The 14,292-nt window shown below is 31.8% G+C and overlaps 1 protein-coding gene across 1 annotated transcript in view; it reads left to right on the top strand.

Annotated features, from left to right (window-relative positions):
- Positions 1-14,292, top strand: part of OTOG (otogelin) — a 563,613-nt gene that overhangs the window by 452,635 nt on the left and 96,686 nt on the right. The window lies entirely within an intron of this gene.

The raw sequence follows: 14,292 nt of genomic DNA, 5'->3' as shown, positions 1-14,292 counted from the left end.
TATGTATAAGAATATAATTACTATAATACTGCTCCTATGTACAAGAATATAACTACTATAATACTGCCCGTATGTACAAGAATATAACTACTATAATACTGCCCCCTATATACAAGAATATAACTACTATAATACTGCTCCTATGTACAAGAATATAACTACTATAATACTGCCCCCTATATACAAGAATATTACTACTATAATACTGCTCCTATGTACAAGAATATAACTACTATAATACTGCCCGTATGTACAAGAATGTAGCAGCTGTAATACTGCTCCTATGTACACGAATATAACTACTATAATACTGCTCGTATGTACAAGAATATAACTACTATAATACTGCCCCTATGTACAAGAATATAACTACTATAATACTGCTCCTATGTACAAGAATATAACTACTATAATACTGCTCCTATGTACAAGAATATAACTACTATAATACTGCCCCTATGTACAGGAATATAACTACTATAATACTGCTCCTATGTACAAGAATATAACTACTATAATACTGCCCCTATGTACAATAATATAACTACTATAATACTGCCCCTATGTACAAGAATATAACTACTATAATACTGTTCCCTATGTACAAGAATATAACTACTATAATACTGCTCCTATGTACAAGAATATAACTACTATAATACTGCTCCCTATGTACAAGAATATAACTACTATAATACTGCCCGTATGTACAATAATATAACTACTATAATACTGCCCGTATGTACAAGAAAATAACTACTATAATACTGTTCCCTATGTACAAGAATATAACTACTATAATACTGCTCCTATGTACAAGAATATAACTACTATAATACTGCTCCTATGTACAAGAATATAACTACTATAATACTGCTCCTATGTACAAGAATATAACTACTATAATACTGCTCCTATGTACAAAAATATAACTACTATAATACTGCTCCTATGTACAAGAATATAACTACTATAATACTGCCCCTATGTACAGGAATATAACTACTATAATACTGCTCCTATGTACAAGAATATAACTACTATAATACTGCCCCTATGTACAATAATATAACTACTATAATACTGCCCCTATGTACAGGAATATAACTACTATTATTATTATTATTATTTATTGTTATAGCGCCATTTATTCCATGGCGCTTTACATGTGAGTAATACTGTTCCCTATGTACAAGAATATAACTACTATAATACTGCTCCTATGTACAAGAATATAACTACTATAATACTGCTCCTATGTACAAGAATATAACTACTATAATACTGCTCCTTATGTACAAGAATATAACTACTATAATACTGCCCGTATGTACAATAATATACAGTGGGGCAAAAAAGTATTTAGTCAGTCAGCAATAGTGCAAGTTCCACCACTTAAAAAGATGAGAGGCGTCTGTAATTTACATCATAGGTAGACCTCAACTATGGGAAACAAACTGAGAAAAAAAAATCCTGAAAATCACATTGTCTGTTTTTTTAACATTTTATTTGCATATGATGGTGGAAAATAAGTATTTGGTCAGAAACAAAATTTCATCTCAATACTTTGTAATATATCCTTTGTTGGCAATGACAGAGGTCAAACGTTTTCTGTAAGTCTTCACAAGGTTGGCACACACTGTTGTTGGTATGTTGGCCCATTCCTCCATGCAGATCTCCTCTAGAGCAGTGATGTTTTTGGCTTTTCGCTTGGCAACACGGACTTTCAACTCCCTCCAAAGGTTTTCTATAGGGTTGAGATCTGGAGACTGGCTAGGCCACTCCAGGACCTTGAAATGCTTCTTACGAAGCCACTCCTTCGTTGCCCTGGCAGTGTGCTTTGGATCATTGTCATGTTGAAAGACCCATCCACGTTTCATCTTCAATGCCCTTGCTGATGGAAGGAGGTTTGCACTCAAAATCTCACGATACATGGCCCCATTCATTCTTTCATGTACCCGGATCAGTCGTCCTGGCCCCTTTGCAGAGAAACAGCCCCAAAGCATGATGTTTCCACCACCATGCTTTACAGTAGGTATGGTGTTTGATGGATGCAACTCGGTATTCTTTTTCCTCCAAACACGACAAGTTGTGTTTCTACCAAACAGTTCCAGTTTGGTTTCATCAGACCATAGGACATTCTCCCAAAACTCCTCTGGATCATCCAAATGCTCTCTAGCAAACTTCAGACGGGCCCGGACATGTACTGGCTTAAGCAGTGGGACATGTCTGGCACTGCAGGATCTGAGTCCATGGTGGCGTAGTGTGTTACTTATGGTAGGCCTTGTTACATTGGTCCCAGCTCTCTGCAGTTCATTCACTAGGTCCCCCCGCGTGGTTCTGGGATTTTTGCTCACTGTTCTTGTGATCATTCTGACCCCACGGGGTGGGATTTTGCGTGGAGCCCCAGATCGAGGGAGATTATCAGTGGTCTTGTATGTCGTCCATTTTCTAATTATTGCTCCCACTGTTGATTTCTTCACTCCAAGCTGGTTGGCTATTGCAGATTCAGTCTTCCCAGCCTGGTGCAGGGCTACAATTTTGTTTCTGGTGTCCTTTGACAGCTCTTTGGTCTTCACCATAGTGGAGTTTGGAGTCAGACTGTTTGAGGGTGTGCACAGGTGTCTTTTTATACTGATAACAAGTTTAAACAGGTGCCATTACTACAGGTAATGAGTGGAGGAAAGAGGAGACTCTTAAAGAAGAAGTTACAGGTCTGTGAGAGCCAGAAATCTTGATTGTTTGTTTCTGACCAAATACTTATTTTCCACCATAATATGCAAAAAAAATGATAAAAAAACAGACAATGTGATTTTCTGGATTTTTTTTTCTCAGTTTGTCTCCCATAGTTGAGGTCTACCTATGATGTAAATTACAGACGCCTCTCATCTTTTTAAGTGGTGGAACTTGCACTATTGCTGACTGACTAAATACTTTTTTGCCCCACTGTAACTACTATAATACTGCCCGTATGTACAAGAAAACAACTACTATAATACTGTTCCCTATGTACAAGAATATAACTACTATAATACTGCTCCTATGTACAAGAATATAACTACTATAATACTGTTCCCTATGTACAAGAATATAACTACTATAATACTGCTCCTATGTACAAGAATATAACTACTATAATACTGCCCCTATGTACAATAATATAACTACTATAATACTGCCCATATGTACAAGAAAATAACTACTATAATACTGTTCCCTATGTACAAGAATATAACTACTATAATACTGCCCCTATGTACAAGAATATAACTACTATAATACTGCCCGTATGTACAAGAATATAACTACTATAATACTGCCCGTATGTACAATAATATAACTACTATAATACTGCCCGTATGTACAAGAAAACAACTACTATAATACTGTTCCCTATGTACAAGAATATAACTACTATAATACTGCTCCTATGTACAAGAATATAACTACTATAATACTGCTCCTATGTACAAGAATATAACTACTATAATACTGCTCCTATGTACAAGAATATAACTACTATAATACTGCCCCTATGTACAAGAATATAACTACTATAATACTGCCCCTATGTACAAGAATATAACTACTATAATACTGCCCCTATGTACAAGAATATAACTACTATAATACTGCCCGTATGTACAAGAATATAACTACTATAATACTGCCCGTATGTACAAGAAAATAACTACTATAATACTGTTCCCTATGTACAAGAATATAACTACTATAATACTGCTCCTATGTACAAGAAAATAACTACTATAATACTGTTCCCTATGTACAAGAATATAACTACTATAATACTGCTCCTATGTACAAGAATATAACTACTATAATACTGCCCCTATGTACAAGAATATAACTACTATAATACTGCCCCTATGTACAAGAATATAACTACTATAATACTGCCCCTATGTACAAGAATATAACTACTATAATACTGCCCGTATGTACAAGAATATAACTACTATAATACTGCCCGTATGTACAAGAAAATAACTACTATAATACTGCTCCTATGTACAAGAATATAACTACTATAATACTGCCCGTATGTACAAGAATGTAGCAGCTGTAATACTGCTCCTATGTACAAGAATATAACTACTATAATACTGCTCCTATGTACAAGAATATAACTACTATAATACTGCTCCCTATATACAAGAATATAACTACTATAATACTGCTCCTATGTACAAGAATATAACTACTATAATACTGCTCCTATGTATAAGAATATAACTACTATAATACTGCCCCCTATGTACAAGAATATAACTACTATAATACTGCCCCTATGTACAAGAATATAACTACTATAATACTGCTCCTATGTACAAGAATATAACTACTATAATACTGCCCCTATGTACAAGAATATAACTACTATAATACTGCCTCCTATATGCAAGAATATAACTACTATAATACTGCTCCTATGTACAAGAAAATAACTACTATAATACTGTTCCCTATGTACAAGAATATAACTACTATAATATTGTTCCTATATACAAGAATATAACTACTATAATACTGCTCCTATGTACAAGAATATAACTACTATAATACTGCTCCTATGTACAAGAATATAACTACTATAATACTGCTCCCTATATACAAGAATATAACTACTATAATACTGCTCCTATGTACAAGAATATAACTACTATAATACTGCTCCTATGTATAAGAATATAACTACTATAATACTGCCCCCTATGTACAAGAATATAACTACTATAATACTGCCCCCTATGTACAAGAATATAACTACTATAATACTGCCCCTATGTACAAGAATATAACTACTATAATACTGCTCCTAAATACAAGAATATAACTACTATAATACTGCTCCTATGTACAAGAATATAACCACTATAATACTGCCCCTATGTACAAGAATATAACTACTATAATACTGCTCCTATGTACAATAAAATAACTACTATAATACTGTTCCCTATGTACAAGAATATAACTACTATAATACTGCTCCTATGTACAAGAATATAACTACTATAATACTGTTCCTATGTACAAGAATATAACTACTATAATACTGCCCGTATGTACAAGATTGTAGCAGCTGTAATACTGCTCCTATGTACAAGAATATAACTACTATAATACTGCTCCTATGTACAAGAATATAACTACTATAATACTGCCCCTATGTACAATAATATAACTACTATAATACTGCCCCTATGTACAAGAATATAACTACTATAATACTGCTCCTATGTACAAGAATATAAGTACTATAATACTGCCCGTATGTACAGGAATATAACTACTATAATAAAGCTCCCATGTACAAGAATATAACTACTATAATACTGCCCCTATGTACAATAATATAACTACTATAATACTGCCCCTATTGACAAGAATATAACTACTATAATACTGTTCCCTATGTACAAGAATATAACTACTATAATACTGCTCCTATGTACAAGAATATAACTACTATAATACTGCTCCCTATGTACAAGAATATAACTACTATAATACTGCCCGTATGTACAATAATATAACTACTATAATACTGCCCGTATGTACAAGAAAATAACTACTATAATACTGTTCCCTATGTACAAGAATATAACTACTATAATACTGCTCCTATGTACAAGAATATAACTACTATAATACTGTTCCCTATGTACAAGAATATAACTACTGTAATACTGCTCCTATGTACAAGAATATAACTACTATAATACTGCCCCTATGTACAATAATATAACTACTATAATACTGCCCGTATGTACAAGAAAATAACTACTATAATACTGTTCCCTATGTACAAGAATATAACTACTATAATACTGCCCCTATGTACAAGAATATAACTACTATAATACTGCCCGTATGTACAAGAATATAACTACTATAATACTGCCCGTATGTACAATAATATAACTACTATAATACTGCCCGTATGTACAAGAAAACAACTACTATAATACTGTTCCCTATGTACAAGAATATAACTACTATAATACTGCTCCTATGTACAAGAATATAACTACTATAATACTGCTCCTATGTACAAGAATATAACTACTATAATACTGCTCCTATGTACAAGAATATAACTACTATAATACTGCTCCCTATGTACAAGAATATAACTACTATAATACTGCCCCTATGTACAAGAATATAACTACTATAATACTGCCCCTATGTACAAGAATATAACTACTATAATACTGCCCCTATGTACAAGAATATAACTACTATAATACTGCCCGTATGTACAAGAATATAACTACTATAATACTGCCCGTATGTACAAGAAAATAACTACTATAATACTGTTCCCTATGTACAAGAATATAACTACTATAATACTGCTCCTATGTACAAGAAAATAACTACTATAATACTGTTCCCTATGTACAAGAATATAACTACTATAATACTGCTCCTATGTACAAGAATATAACTACTATAATACTGCTCCTATGTACAAGAATATAACTACTATAATACTGCTCCTATGTACAAGAATATAACTACTATAATACTGCCCCTATGTACAATAATATAACTACTATAATACTGCCCCTATGTACAAGAATATAACTACTATAATACTGCCCCTATGTACAAGAATATAACTACTATAATACTGCCTCCTATATGCAAGAATATAACTACTATAATACTGCTCCTATGTACAAGAAAATAACTACTATAATACTGTTCCCTATGTACAAGAATATAACTACTATAATATTGCTCCTATATACAAGAATATAACTACTATAATACTGCTCCTATGTACAAGAATATAACTACTATAATACTGCTCCTATGTACAAGAATATAACTACTATAATACTGCTCCTATGTATAAGAATATAACTACTATAATACTGCCCCTATGTACAAGAATATAACTACTATAATACTGCCCCCTATGTACAAGAATATAACTACTATAATACTGCCCCTATGTACAAGAATATAACTACTATAATACTGCCTCCTATATGCAAGAATATAACTACTATAATACTGCTCCTATGTACAAGAAAATAACTACTATAATACTGTTCCCTATGTACAAGAATATAACTACTATAATATTGTTCCTATATACAAGAATATAACTACTATAATACTGCTCCTATGTACAAGAATATAACTACTATAATACTGCTCCTATGTACAAGAATATAACTACTATAATACTGCTCCCTATATACAAGAATATAACTACTATAATACTGCTCCTATGTACAAGAATATAACTACTATAATACTGCTCCTATGTATAAGAATATAACTACTATAATACTGCCCCCTATGTACAAGAATATAACTACTATAATACTGCCCCCTATGTACAAGAATATAACTACTATAATACTGCCCCTATGTACAAGAATATAACTACTATAATACTGCTCCTAAATACAAGAATATAACTACTATAATACTGCTCCTATGTACAAGAATATAACTACTATAATACTGCCCGTATGTACAAGAATATAACTACTATAATACTGCCCGTATGTACAAGAAAATAACTACTATAATACTGCTCCTATGTACAATAAAATAACTACTATAATACTGTTCCCTATGTACAAGAATATAACTACTATAATACTGCTCCTATGTACAAGAATATAACTACTATAATACTGTTCCTATGTACAAGAATATAACTACTATAATACTGCCCGTATGTACAAGATTGTAGCAGCTGTAATACTGCTCCTATGTACAAGAATATAACTACTATAATACTGCTCCTATGTACAAGAATATAACTACTATAATACTGCCCCTATGTACAATAATATAACTACTATAATACTGCCCCTATGTACAAGAATATAACTACTATAATACTGCTCCTATGTACAAGAATATAACTACTATAATACTGCCCGTATGTACAGGAATATAACTACTATAATAAAGCTCCTATGTACAAGAATATAACTACTATAATACTGCCCCTATGTACAATAATATAACTACTATAATACTGCCCCTATGTACAAGAATATAACTACTATAATACTGTTCCCTATGTACAAGAATATAACTACTATAATACTGCTCCTATGTACAAGAATATAACTACTATAATACTGCTCCCTATGTACAAGAATATAACTACTATAATACTGCCCGTATGTACAATAATATAACTACTATAATACTGCCCGTATGTACAAGAAAATAACTACTATAATACTGTTCCCTATGTACAAGAATATAACTACTGTAATACTGCTCCTATGTACAAGAATATAACTACTATAATACTGTTCCCTATGTACAAGAATATAACTACTGTAATACTGCTCCTATGTACAAGAATATAACTACTATAATACTGCCCCTATGTACAATAATATAACTACTATAATACTGCCCGTATGTACAAGAAAATAACTACTATAATACTGTTCCCTATGTACAAGAATATAACTACTATAATACTGCCCCTATGTACAAGAATATAACTACTATAATACTGCCCGTATGTACAAGAATATAACTACTATAATACTGCCCGTATGTACAATAATATAACTACTATAATACTGCCCGTATGTACAAGAAAACAACTACTATAATACTGTTCCCTATGTACAAGAATATAACTACTATAATACTGCTCCTATGTACAAGAATATAACTACTATAATACTGCTCCTATGTACAAGAATATAACTACTATAATACTGCTCCTATGTACAAGAATATAACTACTATAATACTGCTCCCTATGTACAAGAATATAACTACTATAATACTGCCCCTATGTACAAGAATATAACTACTATAATACTGCCCCTATGTACAAGAATATAACTACTATAATACTGCCCCTATGTACAAGAATATAACTACTATAATACTGCCCGTATGTACAAGAATATAACTACTATAATACTGCCCGTATGTACAAGAATATAACTACTATAATACTGCCCGTATGTACAAGAAAATAACTACTATAATACTGTTCCCTATGTACAAGAATATAACTACTATAATACTGCTCCTATGTACAAGAAAATAACTACTATAATACTGTTCCCTATGTACAAGAATATAACTACTATAATACTGCTCCTATGTACAAGAATATAACTACTATAATACTGCTCCTATGTACAAGAATATAACTACTATAATACTGCTCCTAAATACAAGAATATAACTACTATAATACTGCTCCTATGTACAAGAATATAACCACTATAATACTGCCCCTATGTACAAGAATATAACTACTATAATTCTGCTCCTATGTACAATAAAATAACTACTATAATACTGTTCCCTATGTACAAGAATATAACTACTATAATACTGCTCCTATGTACAAGAATATAACTACTATAATACTGCTCCTATGTACAAGAATATAACTACTATAATACTGCCCGTATGTACAAGAATATAACTACTATAATACTGCCCCTATGTACAATAATATAACTACTATAATACTGCCCCTATGTACAAGAATATAACTACTATAATACTGCTCCTATGTACAAGAATATAACTACTATAATACTGCTCCTATGTACAAGAATATAACTACTATAATACTGCCCCTATGTACAAGAATATAACTACTATAATACTGCCCGTATGTACAGGAATATAACTACTATAATAAAGCTCCTATGTACAAGAATATAACTACTATAATACTGCCCCTATGTACAATAAAATAACTACTATAATACTGCCCCTATGTACAAGAATATAACTACTATAATACTGTTCCCTATGTACAAGAATATAACTACTATAATACTGTTCCCTATGTACAAGAATATAACTACTATAATACTGCTCCTATGTACAAGAATATAACTACTATAATACTGCTCCCTATGTACAAGAATATAACTACTATAATACTGCCCGTATGTACAATAATATAACTACTATAATACTGCCCGTATGTACAAGAAAATAACTACTATAATACTGTTCCCTATGTACAAGAATATAACTACTATAATACTGTTCCCTATGTACAAGAATATAACTACTATAATACTGTTCCCTATGTACAAGAATATAACTACTATAATACTGCTCCTATGTACAAGAATATAACTACTATAATACTGCTCCCTATGTACAAGAATATAACTACTATAATACTGCCCGTATGTACAATAATATAACTACTATAATACTGCCCGTATGTACAAGAAAATAAGTACTATAATACTGTTCCCTATGTAGAAGAATATAACTACTATAATACTGCCCCTATGTACAAGAATATAACTACTATAATACTGTTCCCTATGTACAAGAATATAACTACTATAATACTGCCCCTATGTACAAGAATATAACTACTATAATACTGCTCCTATGTACAAGAATATAACTACTATAATACTGTTCCCTATGTACAAGAATATAACTACTATAATACTGCTCCTATGTACAAGAATATAACTACTATAATACTGCTCCTATGTACAAGAATATAACTACTATAATACTGCCCGTATGTACAAGAATATAACTACTATAATACTGCCCCTATGTACAATAATATAACTACTATAATACTGCCCCTATGTACAAGAATATAACTACTATAATACTGCTCCTATGTACAAGAATATAACTACTATAATACTGCTCCTATGTACAAGAATATAACTACTATAATACTGCCCCTATGTACAAGAATATAACTACTATAATACTGCCCGTATGTACAGGAATATAACTACTATAATAAAGCTCCTATGTACAAGAATATAACTACTATAATACTGCCCCTATGTACAATAAAATAACTACTATAATACTGCCCCTATGTACAAGAATATAACTACTATAATACTGTTCCCTATGTACAAGAATATAACTACTATAATACTGTTCCCTATGTACAAGAATATAACTACTATAATACTGCTCCTATGTACAAGAATATAACTACTATAATACTGCTCCCTATGTACAAGAATATAACTACTATAATACTGCCCGTATGTACAATAATATAACTACTATAATACTGCCCGTATGTACAAGAAAATAACTACTATAATACTGTTCCCTATGTACAAGAATATAACTACTATAATACTGTTCCCTATGTACAAGAATATAACTACTATAATACTGTTCCCTATGTACAAGAATATAACTACTATAATACTGCTCCTATGTACAAGAATATAACTACTATAATACTGCTCCCTATGTACAAGAATATAACTACTATAATACTGCCCGTATGTACAATAATATAACTACTATAATACTGCCCGTATGTACAAGAAAATAAGTACTATAATACTGTTCCCTATGTAGAAGAATATAACTACTATAATACTGCCCCTATGTACAAGAATATAACTACTATAATACTGTTCCCTATGTACAAGAATATAACTACTATAATACTGCCCCTATGTACAAGAATATAACTACTATAATACTGCCCCTATGTACAAGAATATAACTACTATAATACTGCTCCCTATGTACAAGAATATAACTACTATAATACTGCCCGTATGTACAAGAAAATAACTACTATAATACTGTTCCCTATGTACAAGAGTAGTGTATAATAGCCATGATCCGTCAAACTCAATCTGACAGGTGCCCCGCCCCCTATCAAAGTGTATCAAAATGTGTAACCCCTCCCCTCTCCTTGTCTGACGGCTGGTATCCAGCTGTCCCTCCTGGTTTGATTTCCCCTTTTGATATCGTTTAATATAGTTTAATTTGCTGCATTTTGATATTATTCCCGTATTTGTGGAATAACACATGTTTATAATTATAGCCTACTCGTGTATTTATTTTACACGTGGTTTATAACACCTTTCTCATTTGTTTTATATTAGATTTTATACGTAGCCCGAGTTTGATTCTGTTAGCTGTGTTTTATTCACAGTGTATTCATATAGTGGAGAACTTAAAACACACCAAGCTGTTTATTTGCGGCCCTACTGAACATTAACTAAATGGTAGGGTTATCTGCGGGTCAGGGGTTTATAACACCTAGGTCAGTTGCTGGTGTATTCGCTTTCCCAATAAATGTTCATTTACACAAACAGAAAAGTTATTGTTTCCTGTAGCTGTCTATTTGTTTTTGTATTCGCTTCCTTAGAAAACTTATTTGTAATTTGTATTTGAACATTAACAGTAAATTGTAAGCTGTGTTTATTCACAGTGTAGCAGATTTTCTCCTTGTGGCTGCCTTATATACACAAACAGGAAAGTTACTGGACAACTTATTTTATATATATATATATATATATAATATGCACCAATGTTACAACACAAGCAAGTAAGAAGCAGTGTGTTTTATATGAATATAAATGTTATTTCTCACAATAAAACAGCATCTCAAATTTTAAGTTAGCTAACAGCATGATGCTGACAAATGCATCTTTGCGGTATCTGATAACGACACGATGAACATTAATTCTGCATTATTTTATCACATGATGAAAATAGCCATTTTATATTGAATTACTGCAGATCGCCGGCATGACTGAGTGTAATATTGCACTCAATACTGTGCAAAGGGTCTGAATACTTATGTCCGTGTGATATTTCAGTTTTTCTTTTTAATAAATTCGCAAAAAAATCTACATTTCTGTTTTGTTCAGGCATGATGGCGTGCAGAGTGTACATTAATATATATATATCTCAGAATGCAACTGAATAGTAATGTTAATTAGTCCATATAAATAGAAAATTATGTAGAAACCCAATGTTTTGATAAGTGTATGAAAATACACCAATATTAACTATTTTCGCCCGCATTTTATATAAAATCTGCATAAAAAAATCTTCTTGGCTGCACCAAAACACGTAAGAAACAAATGTACAACTTTTAGCGCTGCCGCATCCGCAGATATTATTCCAGCGTTCTTTAATTCTACATTATTTTATCACACATTAATTTCACAACTTTTATATGATATTTATAACACATTCTCATTTATAAGGGATTTATAACACAATATTGTAAAATCATTTATTGGTTCGCGGCCTTACTAATATCCTTTGAAAATAAATTCAGCATTATTATTCCATGCTGTGACATTTTTATTCTGCAGCAACCTGTTTAGTAAAAATTCAGCATTCTTTTTATGTCTTTGGTTTATATTATATTAGCTTTTTGTCATAGGTCAGGGATTTTTTGCACTTTATTAATATGCGGTTATTAGTCATTTAGGACTTATGTTATCATGTTTTTGCACTTTATTAATATGCTGACCACATAGGTCAGGCACGAACACACACACACAACACAGAACTCACACACAACAAACACACATAACATACAAAACACACACAACACATACAACACACACGACAAACACACACACACAAAACACAAAAAGAACACATACAACACATGCGACACACACACACAAACAACACACACATAACAAATACACATGATTTTTTGCACTTTATTAATATGCGGGCCACATAGGTCAGTGATTTTTGCACTTCATAGGTCAGGGATTTTTTTGCACTTTATTAATATGCGGTTATTAGTCATTTAGGACTTATGTTATCATGTTTTTGCACTTTATTAATATGCTGACCACATAGGTCAGGGATTTTTTGCACTTTATTAATATGCGGTTATTAGTCATTTAGGACTTATGTTATCATGTTTTTGCACTTTATTAATATGCTGACCACATAGGTCAGGGATTTTTGCACTTTATTAATATGCGGTCCACATAGGTCAGTGATTTTTCCACTTTATTAATATGCTGTACACATATAGTATTTTTGATATCTCAAAAGGGTGTGACACATTCCCATATATTATTCCAGCTTTCTTTAATTCTACATTATTTTAGCACATATTAATTTTACAGGGGCCTGTGCTGTCTATAATTTGACGCCTTTTTATTCAAAGACATCTAACATATACAGACTTTTAATGTTTTTGTGTAAAATCGCGGGCAGACAGGCACGAACACACACACACACACACACAACACAGAACCCACACACAACAAACACACAGAACCCACACACACAACACATACAACACACACAAGAAATAGACATTTAGGACTTATTTATGATTAATATGCGATTATTAGTCATTTAGGACTTATGTTATCATGTTTTTGCACTTTATTAATATGCGGTTATTAGTCATTTAGGACTTATGTTATCATGTTTTTGCACTTTATTAATATGCTGACCACATAGGTCAGGGATTTTTTGTACTTTATTAATATGCGGGCCACA

The sequence above is a fragment of the Ranitomeya imitator genome, chromosome 5 (assembly GCF_032444005.1).
Source record: "Ranitomeya imitator isolate aRanImi1 chromosome 5, aRanImi1.pri, whole genome shotgun sequence".
NCBI classification, from domain to species: Eukaryota; Metazoa; Chordata; class Amphibia; order Anura; family Dendrobatidae; genus Ranitomeya; species Ranitomeya imitator.
This window is presented reverse-complemented; position numbering and strand designations above follow the sequence as displayed.